This window comes from Streptopelia decaocto (assembly GCF_964273445.1).
Source record: "Streptopelia decaocto genome assembly, chromosome: 7".
NCBI lineage: Eukaryota > Metazoa > Chordata > Aves > Columbiformes > Columbidae > Streptopelia > Streptopelia decaocto.
The window spans coordinates 20,591,479-20,614,551 of NC_138661.1; the positions used below are offsets into that span (position 1 = coordinate 20,591,479).

General features: G+C 37.3%; 1 long non-coding RNA gene across 1 annotated transcript in view; it reads left to right on the plus strand.

The window, feature by feature from the left end:
- The window catches only part of LOC309442018, a 31,331-nt gene extending 17,436 nt beyond the window's left edge, over positions 1-13,895 (plus strand). Inside the window, exons 2-6 of the long non-coding RNA XR_014184525.1 lie at positions 7,936-8,088; positions 8,406-8,521; positions 10,239-10,355; positions 12,767-12,926; positions 13,274-13,895. This is a non-coding gene — a long non-coding RNA (uncharacterized lncRNA). The remainder of the gene's footprint in view (positions 1-7,935; positions 8,089-8,405; positions 8,522-10,238; positions 10,356-12,766; positions 12,927-13,273) is intronic.
- The last annotated feature ends 9,178 nt before the right edge of the window (positions 13,896-23,073 follow it).

Here is a 23,073-nt window from a genome sequence, read left to right on the forward strand (position 1 = left end):
AGAGGTGACCTTCTTCTCTGGGGTGAACAAGCCCTGGTCCCTCAAATGCTTTTCACAGGGGAAGCTATCCAGCCCCCAATTATGTTGATGTCCACTCCAGTACTCACTCCTCTTGAGCAATGTCTTTACTGTATGGAGTGGGCCAAAACTGGACAAGGTAGTCTTGTAGTGGTCTAATGAGTGGGAATAAACACTTGATTTCCTCCTGTTCCTACAGCTCAGGATGCAGTTGGCCCTTGCTGTTGCAGGTGCATGCTGCTGGCTCACACTCAGCTTGCTGCCCACTACGACCTCCAGGAACTTCTCAGCAGAACTACCCACAAACAGTCCATTCCCAGCCCATAACACTGCAAGAGGCTCTGCTTCCCATGTGCAGGACTTTACATGTGTCTTTGCTGAATTTGATAAGGCTCCTGTTGGCCCCATTCCTTCAAAAGGTCTGGGTCCCTCCACCCTCAACTATACTTACTGTTCTCCCCTTTCTTGGTGTCACCTGCAAACTTGAAGAAAGAGCACTTCATCACCTCCTTCACATTATTGTTAGAGATACTAAACAGGACAGATACATATGCAACCTTTGTATTTCAAGAATTCAGGTAGTTCATTGGGTCTTTCTGGTTCTGAGACTGACAGTCTCTCTACAAAGTGTTCTTAATTCTGACCAGCTGAAGTGATTTGAACTAAGGGTAAACTGATGGGCTGTATTATGACACCAGAAAATGTCCTTATTTCACTAAAAACATTGTCTGAATGAAGACTGAAAGAGTGTGGGGTTCATAATATCAGGTAGGCTTTCAATAAAGGGATTTCAAGAAAATCTCTGGTTCAGCAAAGGCATAAAAGCAAGTATTTTAATTTTCATAGCTGTACAGTGTGGTACTGTCAGGGTGAGCTTGGTCTGTAATTATAATTTCTAAGAATGAATTATATTAAAATGGAAAGAAAAGATCTTTGTGAGGAAATACAAGCTGTAAAATGTGAGTGTTACATTCTACAGATTGTCATTATTTTGAAGTCTTAAAATAAACAAATGTTTCCAAAAGGGAACACAGGCTATTCAGATGCCAAACTCTTTTGTTTTCATAAGTGTCCCTTTGAATGCATTGAATCCAGCATTTAGCACTTGGCATCTAATTAATTTGTTATCAGGGAGGAAGTCACGGGGTGATGCAATTCCCAATTCTCATGAGTACCAGAATCTGGTTTTTAAACTGTGGAGGCAGAGCACTAATAATAACTGGTTTCTCAGCTTAACTACTATTTCATTTCCAGCTCCAGATCATACCTTAAAGATACCCTCCTCCAAGCTCAGGAGTGGTGGTGGTAAAAGAAAAAAACAAACAAACAAACAAACAAAAACCAACCAAAAAACCCTCCTTAGCAAAATATAACCCTCAGGATTTTTTGCCATTAGTAAAGCAAATCACATTTTTCTTTTATTCTGCTTTAAGAACCCTCATCCCCAGTAGATTTTGAAGTTAATAGAGATAATATCCTGGGTAATATGAATGAAGGATTTCGCATATTTTCTATAACTTGACTTCCAAGAGACCAATTAATTTTAACTGGAAGGATGGAGGGACAGTTCTGTTATTCACCTTTTCAAAGCGCAGAACAGGCCTTGCTTTTACTGAGTAGGCTCATCAAATTTACATAACCATTTAATTAAATGTTTGCAGCAATAATTGACCTCAAGAGTAAGTCATCTGATAATAAATAGATTCCACTCTGTCTAAATAGTATTTTACTGACTCTGAGATGCTATTCATAGTTTGGTAGCTTTGCCACAAACCTCACCAGCAATTCACTTAAATGCACATTCCATTGTAAAACTGACAGTGAATCAAAATGAAGTTTAACAGTAGAGATTTCAGCACATGGTCCAAAACAGAAAGTAACATGCATTTCTCTGAAACTTTTCAGGGCCAGATCAGAACTGAAATAGGGAAAAAAAACCCGGACAAACAACCCTAGCCCAGATTTGTTTAGTGTCTTCATGTTTTTCTATTTTTTCGACTTGCTTAAATAATTGCTTAAATAATGTTACACATGTGTCAATTTGAGTACAATTATGTTTCAAGTAAAAAGGCAGGAGTCTTTTATTAGTTTTGATGTAATACAGTGATAACCTCAACAACCTAAAACTGACATACATTTAACGTCCTCCCTCCTCCAAGGTATTGATTTATTACTCTGCCTTTGTTTAAAACCTATGAGCTAAGTTCAGAGGTGATGCATAAAGTGTGTAATTTAGAGTCCTTTATGCTCAGTTAGGCTCTTTAAGACCTACTTACACTCACTTACTAGAGTATAAGTCAGGGAAATGGAGTGTAAATTGATGTGATTTACACATGGAGGAGCTGGAAGAGTGAGAAGGTATTACTTACAGGAAGGAATAGACTTCTAATGAGCACTTTCTAATACTCAGCTGGTTTTCTTGCTACACCTCTGCAAGCCTGAGTAAACATGTTTGCATTTGCCTGCTTAAGCTCCTGTGAGACTTTCTGGGCCAATGTTGCTGATTACATGTAAAAAGTGTGATAGAAGTTGTGTGCTGAGGAGTGAGTATGAGGTTTATAAATAAGCATGCAAAGGCTCTGGTTCACATTCTTCTTCATAATTTGCTGCAAACCCAGCAGTTTTGTAGTTACTTGTAATGACTGAAGATTTTCTCACCTAAGGTGCTTGCTCTGCCTTCTATCAGAAGATTTTTACATCAAATGCACACTGCACGTTGTGTCCCTGTGCCTTGTTTGACAAACTGGCAGGTAAGAGGTATGATCCATCATGTTTTCTGTGGGATAAGAACATGCACCTGGCAGCTACCACATTGCTGTAATTTCACACTCTTACCCTGTGGTTAAGTTGCTCTTTTGCCAAGTGAGCTATGTAAAGCCTTGTCAGCTCCCAGAATTCTTCCACTTGAAACATGTCTGTTCAAGCATTACCAGTACAGAGGCAATTCCTGCAGAATAAAGAACCATAAATCTATTAATCTCCAGTTCTACTGCCTTCAAAAACTCTGCCTGTAATACACCAATTTAATAATTAAAAAAAACCTCAAAGAACCCCGAACCACCAATGAAACAAATAACAAAACAAACAAACAAAAAACACCCAGTCCTGGTCAAAATACCCTAAGAACACAGTTAAACATGAAAAAGACTCAAGTTTAAAATTAATTGGAGGCATAATGAACATATGTGGGGAGAAAAGAGAAGAAAGAAGAGTAAAAGAGATTTAAACTATCCTAGTTAAGACTCTGGGAAGACTTTGGCCTGGACTCCTCTGGAAAGTTTTGCAGCATATGTCAGATAAAGTGTGAAAAGCAAAACAGGAAGATCTATCTAGTTTTTGCTGTGCTGGCAAAATGAGATACATTTGTTCTGGCCAAAAAATGTTTCAGCAAGTGTAGTTCTTGCACAAAGAATTAACATTGGCTTTCTTTTTATCATATTTATTTATTTATTTATTTATTTATTTATTTTTAAATGCCACATTTTTATAGAAAACCTTTACCAAGTCACTATAGTGCTGTAGTTATCTATTTTAACATACAAGATGATAAAGGTATTCATATAGGTATAGTCTCTATGTAAACTTTGCGAAGTAAATCAGTGCAATATACAGGTATATTTAAACTTTTTATACAGGAAGAGTTAAGCCTTCATAAGAACTCTAACTTTCTTGTGCAATATGTTTTTGTTTTTGTTTTTTTCTACAGCTAAACTGTAAGCAGATAACTAAACTGCAATAAGAAAACCTACTCTCAATAGGCCTGCTAGCTTGCATAGAAAATGCCCAAAGAGGATAATGAGTATGAGGTCACTTGGAGAAACTGCTGATGTTCGTGTGAGCAAATCTTGATTTTAAGGAAAACTGACTCAGCAAAACAAAAAGTTATAACGAATGTCAATGAAACAATTTTCTATGAACCAACAAGGCACTAGAAAGAGTTTGTGTGTGTAAATGCACCCGAGGAACCAGCACACTGTCCCCACAGGAGCTTTTTCTCTGGCTGTGATAAGAAGAACTACTAGGAACAGAGTGAGATCAGGGCCACTTGCAGGGGTAGCCCTGGCTGACCTGGGAGCCCATCATAGCGGTGGCATGTGTGTAAGTGTTGATTTACCAGCATCACTGACATTTGAAAAGTCTGACTATGGCTGTGGTCTCATGCACAGATGTTTTGGAATTAACGGAAGGGAATATAATTATCTATGATATTTATGTGTCTCCAGTTACTGTACTATTTTGGTGTCAGCTGCAAAGCTAGGATAATGGCACTGGCCCAAGGAGATACTTTTCTTGCCATGGTTCTCCTGAGTGTACAAGGAGAAGCTTTTATATTCCCTTGTCTTTCTGCATTTTTGCTTTTTATAGAATACTTGGGGACACCACATTGTGCCCCTAGGATTCAAAATTATCATGGCAAAAGACAGAAAATAAGCCAGAATGCCGGATTTTTTTTAATGCAGTCACTGGAGATATAAATCCACCTTGGCACAGACAAAGATAGGAGTTCAGGAAGTGGATTCAGACTGTGAACTCTTGTAAGACAAAGTCCCCAAAAATACTTCATAAATAATTTGTTACCTAGAATCAGTCTTTCCTCTTTATCTTTCTCCTGTTTCATTTCATCAGTTTTCTTGGGAAAATTTGGGCTGAAATTATATCTAAATTGTAGTGGATTTTTTTGTTGTTTGACAAACTTTAGGCAGTTAAATGTGAGGATACTAGAATTCATCAAACAAAATTAAAATCTATTTGCCAGCACCTTCATCTCCCCACACTTTTAATAAACACCTTCAACATATTTTTTCACCAAATTTGTCACCATTGGTACCAGACATGGGAAGAAATATAAACCTGTTTAACTGTCTTTAAGCAGCTACCAATGCTATGTAATTTAAAGACAACAAGGTTTTGAGTATATTAATTCACTTTCTGCTTTTTAGAAGCCTTAATAGCTTTTGCATGAGTAAATGAGGCATTTTCTTCAAACATTAGCCTTATATCTAAGCAGTTCCTACCTATGTGTAAAATATGCAACTTTAGCCAAATTCACCTGCTTGTTCAAGCTAGGATTTTTTTTTTAGAAAGGGGAGGCATAGCTATTTGTAGATGTTTATTGTGTAGTTGCTTATTGACTATATTGTTGTCTTAAAAAGCAGATAGGTTGCTAGTGGAATTTCCAAAGATATCTCACCTTTCTAAGCTAGTTCACATTGAGTTGAAATATTTCATAAAATCTGACCCCTGAGGTTTATACAATGACATAATCCCAAACTTTTATCTGTACTCTTCTGTTTTAAAGGGCAGACTGATGTGCAATGTTTTTGTTCATGGGATGCATATTTTTGGGGTGAAGAAAAATACACCTTCAGTAGTTTGCAAAGCCAGATGAAAGTCAAGGACCTACATTCCGCTATGATTGAATGATTGTATCTATTAATATCTTCACTGAAGTAGAAAGAGGTGCTCCAGATTGTCAGAAGTGTGAAATGAGAACAGGATCTTTCCCTAACATGCATCACTGTGAATTTTAACACCATACATATGTCTAAAATCCAAAGAAATTCATATCTATATTTGGCTTTTGAAGCATATGACATTTGAGTGAGCAGTTTTCCCAACCAAGAAGAATTAAAAATAGCAGATAAAGATATCTAATGCAGAACAAAAACAGATACAAATGGCATATGAATCTGTGAAAAACTCAAGCTACAACCTCTCTGATTGATTCATGAATCATTTATATCCTCTCGATCTTTATATTAAGCACAGTTATTCCTGATTTTATGATGCTACCTGCATTTAAAACAGGACATTCCCTCATCACTGACAGGTCTCTGCTAGGTCAGGTTTTTGCTACTGTATTCATTAAACAAATTTACATTTTATATTACAGAATGAGAAAAACAATCCATGACAGTAGTATTAATGTTACACCTCACCATCTGTATTCAACTTCAGCTGTAAAGGTAGATATTGATATTATTAAAAGTGTATTGAAATAATGGATTAGGAAATGCCTAGACAAGAGTCACAGCAAGCCAGGAAGAGAAGTCTTTTTAAGATCTGGTCTCATTGGTCGGGAATAGCTAACTGTCCCACAGAAAGGGAGAACTCATGAACGTGTCTTGGAGTAGAAATGCTCATTGAGATCTTTAATGGAAGACAGGAAGAGTTGGTGTTTCAAACAAAGTGAAATAGTCAATGGACCTGTCATAAGCTGAATTTCATCCTGTCCATCTTTTTCCCTTTGTAAGATTTTGATGGTTATATTTTGGGCTTGGGCCCAGACCATTTATGAACTTACTGAAACTTCCTTTTTGTATCTGGTATCTCAATCAAAAAAGGAAGACCCTGAATTATTAAGCAGAGCACAGTTCCTAGACAGAGTCCCAGAGTGCTCTGCAGCTCCTTTTTCCTCATCTGTAATATCTGTTTGAAAGATGTGACATAGTTCTCAAAAACGATGCATTTTCTATATGCATTAGCACAATTCACTAAAAATTCCATGGAGTATCTTTCACTTGGGCATGCAGAAGAGTAATATTTCATTGTCTGGAGTGCTCCATCTGCATTGTTTTATTAAATGGAATGAAAAGAAAAAATCAAGCTCCATCAAAGCACTTTTGATGAAGGATCCAGGCATGTATGAAACCACAGGCAAATCCTTCCACTTAGGTCAGTTGCTTGCTCCCTGTGAGGGCACTGGTTTCACAACAAACAGAGAGTGGTGGAGGAGCTGCTCTTTGGTTGTACTGCGCACTGGATGAAGCTGGATAGGATCCTGCACAACTCAGTCTTTCAAACTGAATCTAACTGAATCTAACTGAATCTAACTTAGATATTCACCCTCCTTTGAGCGGGTGAATATGACCTCTGGATGACCTCTCTATCCTAAATTACTGCATGATTCTAAGGTGGTATTTTGCTTTTCTTTGGTCTACATTGTGGGACTTAAGACTGAAGTTTGAATGTCTGTGTTTCTACAGTAAAAAAACTGTTGTCTTAAGAATAACTTCATTAAGCCAATCCAGTAGCTTGCATCCTTAGGAATAAGCGAGTCAGTCAGCCCTTCCTGTAGGTGGACGTCACATTTGCCAGCTTCCAGTCAACTGACATTTTTCCGGTTAGCCAGGACTGCTGATAAATAATTGAAAGTGGTTTGTTGAGCACTTCTGCCAGTTCCCTCAGTACCCTTGGATGGATCCCATCTGGCTCCATAGACTTGTGGGTGTCTAAGTGGTGAAGCAGGTTGCTTACCATTTCCCCTTGGATTATTTGGGCTTCATTCTGCTCTCCATCCCTGTCTTCTGGCTCAGGGGGCTGAGTACTTGGGGCATAACTGTTCTTACTATTAAAGACTGAGGCGAAGAAGACATACTTAAATACGAGAAGAAACTTCTTCACAATGAGGGTGACAGAACACTGGAACGGACTGCCCAGGGGGGTTGTGGTGTCTCCTTCTCTGGAGACATTCAAAACCTGCCTGGACACTTTCCTGTGTAACCTCATCTAGGTGTTCCTGCTCCAACAGGGGGATTGGACTAGATGATCTTTCAAGGTCCCTTCCGATCCCTAACATTCTGTGATTCTGGGATTCAATACCTCAGCCTTTCCCTTATCCTTTGTCACTGTGTTCCCACATCCACCAGAGGTGGAGATTTTCCTTAGCCCTTCTTATGTTGCTAATGTATTTATAGAAAGATTTTTTTTACCTTTTGCATCAGTAGCCAGATTCAGCTCTAGTTGGGCTTTGGCCCTTCTAATTTTCTTCCTGCATCACTTCCCTGCATCCTTGTAGTCCTCTTGAGTATCCTACCCTTCTTCCAAAGGTTATAAATTCTCCTTTTATTCCCCAGTTCCAGCTGCAGCTCTCTATTCAGCCAGGTCGGTCTTCTTCCATGACGGCTTGTCTTCCAGCACACAGGGACAGACTTCTCCCGCGCCTCTAAGATTTCCTCCTTGAAGAGCAACCAGCCTTCCTGGACTCCTTTGCCCTTCAGGACTGCCTCCCAAGGGACTCTGCCAACCAGCCTCCTGAACAGATCAAAGTCTGTCCTTCAGAAGTCCAAGGTAGAAGTTCTGTTGACCACCCTTCTTCTCCAAGAACAGAAAACTCTGTCATTTCATAACTGCTATGCCCATGGTGATCTCCAACTGAGACATCAGAAACGGTCTTCTAGGGATCACCCTCATGAACTGTGATAGCATGCATTAGATGTTAGCTCAAATATTTAGTAACTAATACATTTGTAATTTCATAATTGTGATTACAAAAATGTGGTAGATTATGGCTCACAAAAAAATAGAGTAGAGAGAGTTTTTACAGTTATTTAAAAGTATGACTTCTGACAGTTATCTGTTTTTTCACTGTCATTCAATCTCTGCAGGGACATGGATTTCCTAGGAAAATCCCTGTTGCCCAGGGAGTGGATCATGTGATCTTATGCTGCAAGTATCGTCTCTCTTCTAAGCCAAGAAATTTTGACCCACTTATACAATTCAGGTCAGTTTATACTCAGAAGAATTTCTTCACTGGACAGCTGGGTGTGTGCAATTGTCCTGACTCAGTTTTCTCTTTAATTTGCCTTAAACTTCTCTCCCTTGAGATAACTCATTAATGAATTAGTGGATAAAACACGTTAAGTTTCACCACCAGTGGCCATAATTCTTAATTAAACATGGTCAGAAATAAGAATTAACTTGCCTGAAATAAATTGTAGCACAATTGTAGCACTGGTGGGACGGCAGGATAAGGTTCTGGGAAATTTACGGCATAATTTTATTCTAGTGGATTGTTGACTTCAATGACAACAAGGGCAAGATCAGAGCTTTCATATCTTCTGAAGGGAAATGATCTTAGTATATGTTTTCTTAATAAAACTTTTAGGACATATATGTTCGCTCATCTCACTCATCTGAATTTTGCTCTTTTTTCCTTTAATTTTGCTTCAAGGCTTGACAAAAAATATGTATCAGGACCTTTTAAATTGAGACAGGGAAGAAGAACTCCTGCAAAATGGTAAATAGGTGTGCCACTGGCGAAGGAAATCTAATGCCTTGGTGCACTGGCCCCATGAAACAGAAAAAAGTTCCACCGGTGGTTAATGAGATTCATGACTGATTTTTAAGGCTGGGTATCAAGCCCATAAGTGCAGTCTAGGATTTTAGTGACTTGGTAAATTAAGGCACCTCAGGTCCCTCTTGATAGATTTTTTTTGCATAGACTTCTAAGAATTTGTGGGCATGTAATCTTCTGGGTGTTGAATATCATTGTGTAAGCAATGTAAATAAGTTCAGAAGGTGTGAACCAGTGCACCGTGGTGACTCAGAGACCCTTACTTCCTGTTTCCAACTTCCAGATTTATAGCCTTCCTTGACAGGGTTCTCAGGGTTCTTTTCTCCCAATAAAATGAAATTTCATGTATCATATTTCCTTTCAGGGTGAGGTTTCTAAATAGGATCACCTTGCTTTTTGCATAACTAGGAGTCTGGGAGTGGCTTTTTTTTCTGTGCTCTTTGATAGTGACAACTGGCTTCACTGGGCTACCTTCTAATTTACAGTGATGTTGGTGAGAAGAGATTCAGGTCTGTCATGCCAGAGATTTGCATAAGCAACTCTTTGTTCCATATGCAACACTGTGGTTTAACTTTAGATGGAAAAGTAGAACTCATGGTGTCTGACCTATTTATCACTCTCTTGTTCAATTTTTTGAGATAAAAGTGACATATAGATGAATCGCAGACATCAGAGTAAGTGTGTTTGGTTACTTTGTCACTTCTGGTAAATCAAATAGAAAAATCTTTTGTAATCAGCTAGCCTTTAACTTAATAACACTTTTGATAAATTGCTTGTATACAGTAGGTTATCAAACCCAAACATTAAAGACTTCAGTTTGACATTGCAAGAATGAATCATACAGACACAAAAGGCAAAATTTATAGCTCTTTATCTGGCATAAAGAAAAAAAAAAATCTTATTAGTTTCAAGACCTGCACTAATGACTGCTTAAAGAATTTTAGAACTGGTCTAAGGAAGTTAAAGCTATGCTTGAAGTGTAAGTGATGGTTACAGCATTTCCAATTAATTTACCAGTGAGTTTTAGCATTCTGTGGATCATTATTCTGTAGTTTATTGTGTGGTATCATTAGAAAAGTCCTTCTCATATTCATTCTTTTACCCTTCTTTTCCTAATTTATTCCCATGTCTTGTATCATTTCAGCTTCCCCTCTACACCCTCTGCTGGAGCTGCGACACTTCAAAATATGTGAGTGACAAGAGGTTTGACAGCCTTTGGGAAGGATCTGTCAGGAGCAAGCCTGCCCAGCATGCTCATCAGGTTAGTAGGGATAGTGTTGTGGATGGCAAGGTCTTATAGTTCTGTCAGCTAAAAGTGTAAAGTGATTGCAGCCAAACCTTTCCTCACGACAAAAAGAGGAAAGACTGAAGACACCTTCAGTAGATAGTGAGTTGAAAAATTATAATGTTTCACAATTTATAAAACAAGGCTCCCTTCAAAGTACTTTGTAAACATGCCTGTCACTTTCACATTAAAAAGAGGCCTTACAGTGGCTGTAAATATAATTATTTTAATTTTATAGTCCTTTATGCTACTGGAATAGTGTGCTAAGGCTTCAGTGTAATTATGAATTAAAAACCAGTTTGTGCTATTAAGGCCTTCATTGGCCTAATTTAGAAATTCCCCTCTCAAAAGGGAGATCACAGAGGCAAAACAATTTTACAGGGTAACCCTGACTGTGCAAGTGATATATCTACCTCGGTCTCCGCAGGACTCAAGCACCCCTCCCCTTCAGCAGCTCTGTGTGTGTGTGTGAATGCACACGTGCCTGTACGCCTACCTCCTTCCTCCTTCCTGTACCTTAAATGACCAGCAACTACAGAGGCCCTTTCCAAAGAGGTGATATTAAAGCAGATATATCTAGTCCATTTGCCAGATAAAGCTGGGGTATGCTGGCTGTACTCTAGTGGTAGGCACAGGGAAGCAGCTATCCATCTTGAGGTCAGCACCTCAGCAGCAGCATCTACCTGCAACTTAGTTTATGCTAATATGTTAAAACAAAAATGCAGTTTATATTAAAATGTGTTCTGTTCTCCTTGCTGCAAAGGTAATAATCATAATAACCATTGACAGATGAGCAGAATAGTCAATATCGAGCATTTACCATGTTTATCAGCTCTCTGATATCACACCACCAAACGTGACTAAACATCCTGAGGCTGAGAGAAAAGATAGTACACCTCCACTCCCATTGTACACCCTTATAATAACCAGGTAACACATGATTTTCACAAGCTCCATTTGATACAGGTAAAAATAATTGTATCCTACTTAAATCTGTTAGATGAAAGACTTGAAGTGACATTTTCTAGGTCAGAAAGAGAATCAGCATCTGTATTTGCAGTGGAGTGCCAGACCCTGACTTCTGTCTTGTGCTCCCAATGCTAAATCATATCTCATAATGCTGAGCAGTGGTGATGAATGTGCTGTGGAATTTGCTTTGCAAAACAAATATTTAACTTTCTGCAGATCATTGAAGACCTGATAAAACTCTTAAGTGTCAGCTAACCGATTTCCTTTTCTTTTTAATGGAAGAATATTTTTATTCTTTTCATCTAAATGTATGGTTCAAATAAAATTAAAAAGGCCATTGACAGTTATCTTCAAATATCATTCATGCAAACAGGCTTCACAGAGTCAGAGAATGTAGAACAAGTCTTTGAAGGAAAAATTCTGATTAACAGCATAAGTTGTTTCAAAGATAGGAATCACACTGGCGATTAGTCAAGAGGTCCAATGCTTCCTTCTTGCTTTTGGGTGTGAAGAGGCCAATGGCCGGGAAGCAGGGGTGACGTGTGCAGCTTTGGCAGCCCAGGCGCTGCTCCCCTCTGCACAGGCATGTGGTGCAAATTCCACGGTGGGGAAGGGCAGACCAGGAGCCAAGCAAGCACTACAGAGAACAAGATAACGAGATAAATAGTTTCTTCCCAGAAAAGACATGGGAATGTTGACACAAGCTAATAATTCATCCAGTTCCAATCTCCAAAATGGGAGACTGAAGAGCACAAAAGGCATTCAGCATGTGACAGGAGAGTATTTTTTATTTAATGTATTTGTTTAGTTATTTAGTTCATTTTTTTCTTCTTATTATTATTATTGTTTACTGTACCTTCTTCTGAGAATTGAAGGCTTTCCTTTGTTTAGGTAGAAAAGAAAAGACAGCACAGATGCTGAAAAATATATCCAAATACAATGTTGGTAGGAAAAGACAGTCTGAAAATGCCAGTGTGATGGAAGGATTCTGTGAAGGTAACTATGCAGTTGTTTTGCAACTGTTTTCAATAAATTAGCTAAATATATTATCTACATCATTTGTTGTTCTTACTCATTTTGATCACACTGTCTACAGCAAGATTTCCATTTAACAGGGTATCTTTTTTTAGTTTAAGATCTTATAGATCTAAATTTGAAATAATTTATGTCAAATATTATTCCTCCTTTACTCCTCTCTAGAAAGAAAAGAAGGCCTTTTACAAGTGTTAACATATTTAATCTTGTCAAGTTCCAACATTAAAAAAAGCTTAAAAGAAAAAAAATAAATCAAAACTTAGGAAGTACTAGGAATGGAACTGAGTATGAAATGGAAAATATAATTGTGTTACTGTATATGTTGGTAGAGTGTTCAGAGATTCAACACTGAATTAATTTCTGGTCTTCTTATCTTAAAATAGAATACAGTAAACCAAGTCAAGGCGCATTGAAATGAGAGGAGGTTGATTAAAGGAACAAATGTCTCCTATATTAAGAGCATACAAATAGATTTGTAGACAGAAAAGGCACAAATAAGAAGGAAATTACAAGATCCAAAGCAGCATTATTTACTTGGAGAAGGTATGTTTCTATGCAATGACTATTCACTGCTTCTCTGAATACCGGAAGCAACAGAAATCAAATTAAGTTTTCATATAGTAGGTTCACACCAAACAATTTTTTTTTGCACAAAAAAGTATTAATCTGTGTAACCTGTTGCTACAGTGTGTTACCAGTGCCAAAAAATTTACATAAATTTAAACTCATTAAGCAGACTCAGAGAAGATTAATCTATCAAAGGCTAATAAACATAAGATACAACCTGCTACTCAGGAAGGCCTTGAACTGTGGATCAGAGGAAGTTGATAAATTATACTAAGAAAGCACATCCTTAATAAAATTAACCCTGTTTCTATATTGTACTGTAGATGACTCAACTCCCCTGGTATCTTCCTTGGTCAGCACTGAAGACAAGAAACAGGACTACATAACTTTTGTTCTACCAAGCTAAGTTACTCTTTTACCGGAGAACAAAAAGTCTGAAAAAAAATTCAAAATTCAGCAAAACGAAATATTTTGATTGTCAGAAAATTGTTTGTCAGGTTGCTGTGACTTAAAGTAAAAAAAAAATAATAGTGAAAAGGCAAACTATCTATTTACAAGACAGAAAATCTTATTTTACTCCCACTTCTATTCTACTCACAGTGATTACAGGTAAGAACATACTGCTGGTAAGGATACTTAAACATATAATTATTTTAAAGATACAGCTAGTAAAGTAGTAAACCAGTCAGAATCAGATAATAGATTAAGTAAGGCTTATTTTATATTGGGCCGTGTTTAAAATGAAATTTTATTATTATTTTTGGACCAACTCTATTGGAAATATTAAAGAATCCCTTCTTATTGTTTTTGTGGTGTTTTAACTTGATATTATTTTGTTATCCTGCTGGCCTCAGTCAGTTACTTAAATTTCACCATCTAGTCTTCTAAAGGAGCAATTCAGAAGATGTATATTTTAATAAAAAAAGTTAGTGAATTTTTATTATGCTCTGCTCTGCAATGAAATTATCTCTTTTGTTCCTGCTTTTCAGCTAATTATACAGTCTCCTTCAAATTCTTAATAAGCATAAATCTGCCTTTTCTGGTGATTGATACACAACTACCCTGATTTATAAAAACAGGGGACACCTAATCCTATCAGTATGTACAAAAAGGAATTGAATAAGCAAACAAAATGAAAAAGAACAAATCTTCAAAATGTGAGGAACAAAACTGACTTTATTGTCCCTAAATATGGTGTTCTAAGTGTGAAAATTAGGTTTCACCTCATTACATCTGAAAAGTCTTAGCTACTATTTACCACATTTATACTACTATTATCACTTCTAATTCAAGGAATCCTGATGTTGCATAGGAAGAATTTTTGCTGGACTACCTGAAGCTAAACTGACTGTAGCTGGAAAAAGCAGACAAACTTTTACACAGAAACCATTCTTTTGGCCTTAAAAAGAAGCCTTTTTCTTTTCTATCTGAGAAAGCTAGACTTTTTTTTCAGTTATCACTCATTTCAATGACAAATATTTCCTCTTACTACAAAATTCTAATCTCTCCTAGCCTTAAGCAATTGCGTATGTGACAACGCTACTAAAATAGAGAGATCTTGAAGGACTGGCAGCCTGAAAGGTGACTAAGAAGAGGTTGGAGACATGACTATTTGTTTAGGAATAAGCATCCTTCTGTTGCTGGTATGGAGAGGAAATGATGATCTAGCATGGTCAGAACTGGATCTGCTTGCTCTTAAAAGCTGGGAGAGAAAGGCTGAAGCATGTGCTATTTAGTGTAATTCTGTGTGTTAGAAAAATCCAGAGCATTGTGGGCATGATGCATCTCCTTGGTTTGTCAGACTGGTCCTGCTGCAGTACAGATTATGTCTGAGTCTGTCTGAGTTTGCTCAGTGTTTGAGATAAGGAAAGACTGAATCTTTCTAAAATCCCTTAGGAAACCAGACACCTGAACTGCAAACAGATGACTTAAGCAGCAGTGGTCAATAATTTAGAAGTTTATCTCTTCTTTGAACAATTCAGTGCGTGTTTAAACATTGATTTTCTTGAAATCAGGATCAGGCTCATGGGTTCTAAATTAATTTTTAACTAATGTACAGAAAGAAATGCTTCATTAAATTGCTGCTACTGTATTATTTGTCACAACGCCAACACCATTATTTGTTGTTGCAAAGGCCTCACTTCAGCAGCCCCTCATCCTCCAAGTTTCTTTAAATCAATATCATTATCTTCAGTCCCTCATAAAATAACAAAAAGTCTGTCAGCCTACATCCCCTATAGGATTGATAGATATGGAAGTTCATGTGATCATTATTTGCATTTAAGAACAAAATCAGGGTTGAGAAACACTCTTTTAAAGCCAAAAGTGTAATAGCTTTTACCTAGGGCTTTGTGTAAGAAAGCTCCTCTGCTTCATGGGCTCTCTGTGGACTCCCAGGTGTGTAAGATACCCTGACCTGCTGCCAGAGGTCAAAGTCTGAACATCCTCTTCCTGAAGTTTTTGACTTCACATAAATCTGCTGGACTAGAGTGTATTGATGAGATGTTCAGTTTGTACTCCTTTTCCTTCCATTAAGGAAAATGTGGACATTCAGTAAATTTGCTGATCTGTTATGCTTGGCATTGCTGGACTAGGTGAGAAGTTCTGTGAAATGTCTTGCAGGAGCAATTAGAATATGACGATCTCTTATTTTGTTCTTGTCACTTGCAAGTTTGTTTTAAATATAATAAAACAGCAACAAATACAACAGGGTGGTTGTTAATACACCAAGCTCATTTAGCATTGCTACATCAGGTTAAGTTATATTTTAAGAGGAAACCACCAAATTACCCATCTATGGTTCCAATATCATAAATTACAACACTGTTATTAAGATTAAAACTCTACAAAAATAATACTATCCTCTGTATTTTTTCAGTTAATTCTAACATGTCTTTGCTATATATGAATGAACAAAGAAGTAACAGCCAATATATTTTCATAACATATAGATGAGTTTGTAGGTAGCTGCTACACATTTCATTTTAAAATAAAGTTGCTTATGTACATTCTGCTGCATGTTCTTTAGCTGGTAATGTACAGAGTGTACTTTGCACGTGAAAGCAAACATAATTGCACATCTACAGGTAGTCCATACTTTGAGATCAAAGGGAGCGTTAGTGATTTCAGTGTGCTTTTCAGTTAAATTGTTGGTATATGTACCTATGTCACCAGAGCTGTATTCTGTATTTCAATTACAATACTAGAAAAAAGTATTTACAGCAAAATGAATCATGCTTAAATCATGACTATTTTGCTTTCACTTTACTGACCAAAATTGTCTTGGTTCTGTTCAGGGAGCTTTTACACAGTTTCACTCTCATTGCAGTAAAATAAAAATTATTTACACTTTTTTTCTTTTTTTTTTTTTCTCCTTGCATGATGTTACAAAAGAGTTTGGTGGTTCATGAATGGTTTCAATTAAGTAGAAATGTGTTTAATTTGTATACAATCAATAGTTTGAGATAATAATGTTTAGAAGTTCAAATGAACAGAACAAACAGAAGAAAATGCCTCTTCTAATATTGATATTGTTTTAGGTTGAACACATTTAATTGTTGACATTTGATTTTGTTACTGGTTGAAGTTCAAATTACGACTGTGGAAGCATATTTGTTTCATGTTTAAATTTCTTTTTCTTTTAATTGTCAATTCATGAAAAAAAGTCAGATTATAAAAATGACAGTTTTAAATAGAAAAATGTTTTATAAGATGGTTAAATTACATTTGTCTTAACTTCAAAGAAGAATGGATTATTTCAAATTTGCAATGTCACTAGCAACCAATTTTGTATTTGATTTGCTTCATTCTCAAGGGCAAGCTGAAGCAAGAAGTTTCCTGCTGTTGTTCACAGTAGACATATCCCCACGTTTCACAAACCATCAGAGATATTGGGTTCTAAAAGCTGATTTGAAATACCCGATGAAGAAAGATCTTTTGTTCTAGTTGTCTGCTTCATCTGTTAACCTTTTTAAATATTCTGACAACAAGCAGACTTAAATGTAAACGTTGTGACTATTAAGAATGCATCTCTTGAAAGAGTTAAGAAATAATCCAGGACAAAGAAATTTTGAGGTAGTCATATTTTATTTAAATGTATGATTCTGTTAAAACTGCATTTCTTATATTTGGCACAGTTTGCAAAGTTTCATTTTGTAGGGGGAAAACCAAAATCACCACAATGCTAAAAAATCTCATTTTACCAATTTCATAACAATGAAGTTTTGCTTTCTGTTTCTGTTATGTTCAATCCCACTCCATAAATTAATAGCACTTTTAAAGTTTAATCAGCCACAGTAATTCTCCCTCCCTTGTGTCACCCGTGGGTAAAACTTCCCTTCCTGGGTGGTCTGGAGGATTAGGAAATTCTTCACAAAATATAACTTCTGTCTCCTATATGGATCTAAGAGCTGCCTTCAGTGTAAAGAAATTTCCTAAAATCTCTTTCCTGTCCTGTGTAGATTTATTATAAAAGAATGATTATTCTGCAAGAGTCCACTTGCAAAGTATCTAATGCTTGGTGCACCTGAAGTAGAGGTGAGCAGACCAGTTGAGGAGGTCATAGACATACATCGGAGTCAATTCAGGACAGACTTGATTGTTAAAGGATACACTTCCACAGTGATGACCCAGGCCTGTAGGTTATTTTTAAAGTAAAACATGACTTCTTCCCACTTCAGTGTGAGGAAAGGAAGAAACAGAGTTTCTCCTTCCAGAAGGATGCTGGAGATCAGGAACTGCAAGTGCTCATGTGCTCCTGATCACAGAATATCCCTGTTGGCTAATTCTCAGCCTGTAATTGCTGAACTGGGAGAAGTGATTGGTTTCTGTTCTGCCCCCAATACCTGCTGGCATGCTGCTGTGAGGGGTCTGGCTCTCTGAATGTGCTCTATGAGAAACCTGAGCTGAAGTTTCTATGCCCAGTTTTTTTTAATCACCTAAGTCCTTTACAGGCTCTGGCCTTTAGTGAAAATAAAGCTGCAGCTGCATATGAGGATATTTAGGGCAGGGCTATCAAGAATGAAGTTATCTAAAATAGATCATCTCTTGTTCAGATATCACAGTGCACTATTTTGCAGTGAAACTATTTGTTGAATTATAATTACTCGGCAAATCCGAAGTAGAAAATTTTGCTGGCTTGATTTTCAAAGTTGTGTGTTTTTTGTAGTTTCAGTGCTTATATATTGTTGCTTATGCTAAGTATTCTTTATTGTTATTACATTCATATTGTTCACATAGTCACTTCGGGGTTTTTTGGTTTGTTTTCCACAGAGGTATATATTTTCTTCCTTTAAAGGAAGAATATATATTTTGTAGGTGCACACAGCTTACTGTTTCAGCTGTTGCTGTGTATTTCTGACAACATATTCAGGCTTTTATGAAAGTTTTGATGTAAATGCCTGTAAGCATTAGAAAGATTATTTCAGGAGTAGTGCTTGAAGTGTGTTTGCTTTTTCCAGGCCAGTTGAATAACAAGAACATGTTCAATTATTTCCAGCCTCTCAAATGGTGTACAGTGTAATTAACTATGATGTGTATTTCCCAGCTAATTAGAGAAAACTGTAGCTAATTGGACACACTAGTGCTTCTGAAGAGCAATAAAAAAAGTTTATCACTTCCTATGATTGTCATAAAAGTACTGTGAATACAATATGTAAAACAAAACTTGGAAACCTGCGAAGATGATCTTCATAGCAAGATGAATTGCTAACTGTCAGTTGATTTCAGAATCAATTGTGGTTTTGCTTTATTTCATTAAAGCCTCCTTCCTTTAAAGTGTAGCTGCCCATCAGCGTACTGGACCTCACCTCTCACAACACTCCACGCTGCTTTCTGCTCAGCCATATAGTCCCGTATAGTCTCATGAAACTACTGTCTCAAACTCTCAAGATTTTATGACACAGCTCAATGACATTTTCTACTTATCTTAAAAAAAAAAAACTTAGCTTCTTGATTCTTACTAGTTTTTATGAAATCCAGCTTTCTTGAGGTGGGGGAAGGCATCAACAGAAGAAGACTTATAATGGATTCTGTCATGTCCTAAAAGGTAACAAAGAAACTAGGCAAAGAACAAAAAAAAGTACGAAGTACATCAATGCTATCATAGTGATCATATGAAGGATTTAAAGCTAGTTTCATCATATTGGTGAAGTCAGACTCCAGCTCCTGAGTTTTGACTGCCCAAGACTAGTAAAAATCTTATCCTAAGTCTCACTTCATCAATGTCTGAGAAAGTCTGGCTAGTCTTCCTTGTATCCTTCCAATACTTTGATAATCTCATCTGAAAAAACAAACAAACAAACCAAACCAACCAAACAAAAAGTCTTCCCACCTAACACAAGTATTCATGTTACTTTTTATACATTGGTCTTATCCCACTTTTGTTACTTCAGGTTTTAAATGATCATGGTTGCCATTTTAAACAGAAAGGTAATTTTGCCTGAATCCACCTAATGAAGCGTTATATTTACATTTCTTTCAAAGAACAGCTTAAATCTTTCTCTCAGGTTCTGTGAAGTATTTCAGGGATCAACTTCTGAGGCACAGTACACAGCAGACCCAGGAAAGACTCAGATGTGTTTAATGCCAGAGTAAAGTTGTTTTTAACTCTGGAAGTGAGAAAGTGGCAGAAATTTTCTTGTTATTCACAGCATGGCTACAAGACAGGCAAGTGGGTTGCTTCTTTGTGTATGTCAAAGCCTCAAAGTAGTTAAAGATGGCAAGTTTAATTTTGCCTTGCGCTACTTCAATAACAACCAAAAGACAAGTTGTGACCTTAGTGGGAGGTGGCATGTGCCTCTGACACAGCTTCTCTCCTGTGCCAGGAGGCTCGGGATGGTAACATTCTCTTACAGATCCATGGCCAGGGATTTGGTGTCATGATTGCCTTTTCATGAAGAGGAGGAAACAACCATACATTAAGATCCCTCCTTTTAAAAGCATAATCATTGTATTTTTTTCTTTGATTACAAACATGGGTTATGGTGTCATCTAATTTAGGAAATAAATGGAGTGTTAGGAGTAGAAAGCAAATGAAAACCAAAACATAGCCAAAAAGTTCTTCTAAATCTTAATACCTATGATAATATTAGTGATCTTTACAGTACAATCAGGGGGAACCATCTCCATGTTCTACATTTTCTTCCAGGCCCTCCCATGCAGTCACACTTTTGACAATGATGGTTCTGAGAAAAATTAGCAGTGGCTTGATCTGTGGTGGGATCTGTTTATGTCTAAGGAAGTACAGCTCTGCAGGCCATAACTACAGTTAAACTGTAACCTGAGACTGTTCAGATGTGCTAAGATATGAAATGAGACTATAAGCTCCTGAACCCTTGGCAACAATACCATTTCCGTTGATGTTATCACCAGTTAAACTGTATCCACTGGGAATTAATTGTCCAAAAAATACAAATATACAAAAACCCACCATGAATCCAGTTGTTCACTGTAAATGGAGAGAGATAAAAAACATTACAAAAGAGATATTTGCCTCACACATCCCATTGAATCTGCACTTGCATAGATTAAATACAAAATGTTATGACATTTTCAGACTTTTACTTAAAATGACTCACAGCTAACAAAAGGAGACCCTTAATTCTGCTAGCTTTGATACACAGCTGTTCAAACAAATTAGGCATTAGGGAGATGACCTGCAGGACTATTTGCACTTGAGTTTTTTTTTCTTAAAGGACTAAGTCTGTGTTTTCCTTTTAAGGTATGTAGACCATGTGTCCTCAGCACAGAGAAGATGAACAGCACAAAAACTTAGGTATAAGAAGAAATAGGCAGAGAATTGAGCTTTTTTGGGGTTTGTTTGTGGTGTTTTATTTGCTTGTTTGTTTTGTTTCCTCCAAATCCTTCCTGCCCACCACACTAAGAGGTAGCGACAATATCTTATCATGACAGGGTCCTGAGGGTACTAATAGACTTCAATGACCCTGACCTGCCTCACATGGGGCATCCAACCCTGCAATGGGCCCAGGAGCCCCATTTAAGCTCAGCTTTAGGAGTTCAGTCTTTTCATGAGCTGACCCATCTCTAGCTGTCAGTCCTGCATCCTGGATAGATGCCATGTATGGGTATGTTGTGTTGTCTCTGTCTCTCTGTCCCGTGTTTTTTGTCACAGACTGGGATTTCTGTTTGCCATGCTGGTGGCTTTGTTGAGGTTGGACATTTCTTGTGCAATGTGCTGTGGAGGTAGACACCAGGATCAGGCTTCTCAACAATCAAGACTCTAACTTGGGGATGGGACATGAGAGAAGATAGATTAGGAAACTTAGCTAGCCAGTAAGGAAAACAGAAAATAGGCTTTTTTTTTTTGATATCTGCCACTCTCCCTTCCTCCCTTTCAGTTCTAGGCTGAAGTCTCATACTTTTCCATGTTTATTCAGTCTTTTCTTTGGAAATGGCACTAGGAGTGCGGGACCGTGATGACCTTCCTTATGTTTACTGACCATTATGGCACGCTAGTCTGGCTGAAACTCTGAAATGGTAGACTCATATTCAAGTTCTTGCCAGTCTATGGACGTTCAGATCAGCATTGTTCAACCTCTTAAGAGAACAGACTGCTTAGGAGAATAGTAGATTGTCTCTTTCTTGCTGCTTTTAAAACAAGTCAGTGTTTTTTTGAAATTCTGCTTCAGTTGACATAGAACATTTGTCTCAGTGATAACTAACTAAAATTCTGAAGACTATAGAATGCAGACAACCTATTATTCACCTCTGGCCTTAAAATTTGTTGTCAAGAGCCTGTTACTTGTAAGTCAACCGCTAATCCTTAATAGAGTGTTAAATAGACTATGCTTTTACCTTCATTATTTTTTTCTCTCTGTGTACATTATATTGCTATGTGCTTTAAGTTATTTTCCCAGTTGTGGAATTTGTTTTTACACAGAGATTTACTATTGGGCTTGGAGTCCTTTTCACATATGGATAACTTGTCTGGCATAATTGTGATGAAAGAAGATTAGTTTTTGACCTTTTATTTCTTTTCAGTCTTGTTTATAGATGAGAATTTTTTCTTGCCTTACAATAATATCTCCAAGCTAGTAAATAGCAAGCATGCTTCCTTGAGCTTGTTGGCTGCTAATTATTGCCCTACCACATGACTTATTGTTTTTGTATTTATATATTATCAGCATGCTTCTTATTCCCCATTTCATTGTAAAGCGCATTTGTACCCATGCTAGATGGCCACCTAGTTTTATTTTTCTGTATATACTAGAAATAAGAGAAAGATGTGTGCAGGGCTTTACAGATGGCAATGGTCAGATCATGTAGAATCAGCTGTGAGGTTAGAAAGCTAAGGGAGATGCTTTTTCTAGCAATGGCATTAGTATGCTGAGTAGAAAAGAGCTTCAGCTTCACTGGTAGTAAAGAGTACTTGTTCTTGGGAAGGACCACAAGAACTGTGGAGAAATCCATAACTATCAGCAGTATATAAGATGCAGGCTTGAGTTCTGGTGATAGACTGGAGATAAGGCTGCAGCAGGCAGTGCATTGGAGATTCTGGGAATGCTATGTACCACAGTACACCCCACATATTGTTTGTTCAGACTTCCTGTTCTCTACTAAGTACAGTTATGAAGATCCCAGACATAAAAGCAAACTAGAGGAAGGTGGCACTTAAAGTCTCTGTGACTTCTTTATTTTCTCCAATCTATTATATTCTACAGCAAGAATGCAGTGTGCCATTTCTCTAACAACAAAAGATGACCCTAAAACAAACAAACAAGCAAAGCAAAACCACCACCAGCAACAACCGCCCCCCAGCTAACAAAAAAAAAAAGAAACAAAAAAACCCCAAACAAAATAAACGAACAAAAAACCTAAAGAATTTCTGTGGTCCTCTGTATGTATTTATATCTTAAAGATTTCACTTTCATAAAAAATCTCAATCTAGCTGTCCACCCACTCTGCTGGGGAGTGATGTATGTCAAGCAAAGCATCTCCGAGCCCCAGAAAAAAATGCTATCTTTGTAAGCTTCTCTACAAGACACCCTCCTGATTGGACAGTCCCTTTTCACCCCCTCACTTAGTCTGCAGCAGCTTTCCCACCCAGTCTGCTCCTTTTCATGTTTTGTTTTCTCAAGGCTTTCCCATCTCCATCCTTAACCTA